The sequence below is a fragment of the Apodemus sylvaticus genome, chromosome 6 (assembly GCF_947179515.1).
Source record: "Apodemus sylvaticus chromosome 6, mApoSyl1.1, whole genome shotgun sequence".
NCBI classification, from domain to species: Eukaryota; Metazoa; Chordata; class Mammalia; order Rodentia; family Muridae; genus Apodemus; species Apodemus sylvaticus.
In genome coordinates, this window is record NC_067477.1 from 95677000 (window position 1) to 95677845 (window position 846).

The 846-nt window shown below is 48.3% G+C and overlaps 1 non-coding gene across 1 annotated transcript; it reads right to left on the minus strand.

Annotated features, from left to right (window-relative positions):
- Positions 1-365: 365 nt before the first annotated feature.
- Positions 366-496, minus strand: LOC127688233 (small nucleolar RNA SNORA17). Its single transcript, XR_007978639.1, has one exon. It is a non-coding gene; the product is annotated as a small nucleolar RNA SNORA17 (small nucleolar RNA).
- Between the last annotated feature and the right edge of the window lie 350 nt (positions 497-846).

Here is an 846-nt window from a genome sequence, read left to right on the forward strand (position 1 = left end):
CGCATGCATTATGGCACCAGGCAGGAGTAGTTTTGGGCATGGTCTGCCCCCCTAGGTATTCACAGTGCCAGATTGGTGGTCATCTCAGGCTGGCCCCTCATTAAGTCCCTGTGGTGCTAGTCTGATGGTTGTCTTGGGTGTGTCCCTTGCCTGGGCCACTTGAGTGACCCCATGTGAGATCTTGTGCTCACTCCAGCATGAAGCCTCTGGTCTCATTCAGGGTTCTTCTAGTCTACTGCTTGCTCCCTACCCTAGAGTCCTGCATGTCTCCTGACTGGTGGTCATCTCAGGCTAGGTTCCTGTCTAGGTACACTGGTGCTGGACTGGTGGTTATCTAAGGCTTGATTTTTTTTTTTTTTACAGGGAATGTTAGGATACTAATCATTCAGATCCTCACAGGTCAGAACACTGAGCACAGACATAACTTCTTTCCTCCCTGCCACCTGTAGAAGCACATGTGACACAGCAGCCACACCTGCAATGCTCTAGGGGCAGGGCACTCTATTCTTTTTATTCAGCCCAGGATAGGACCTTAGCCTATGGGATGGTACCACCCAAATTCCCATAGGTCTTTTATAAGAACACCACTAGACTGTGAAGGCTTCACCCTCAAGACTTAATTACCACCTAGAGGCAACACTTCTTAGAACTAACTCCCCAGGGACAGATCTTGATTCATGAAGGAGGAGGAGAGGTAGCAACATTAAAATCACAACAGATGGGAACATGGGGAAAATCAGTAAAATTCTGTTTCCTCTAAACGATGTAGATGTGGATCTGGGCTGAAGGAGCATCCTGTGCTCAAGTGAAGCAGCCCAGGGAGAGTGGAGAAGATTTTCCTCATTT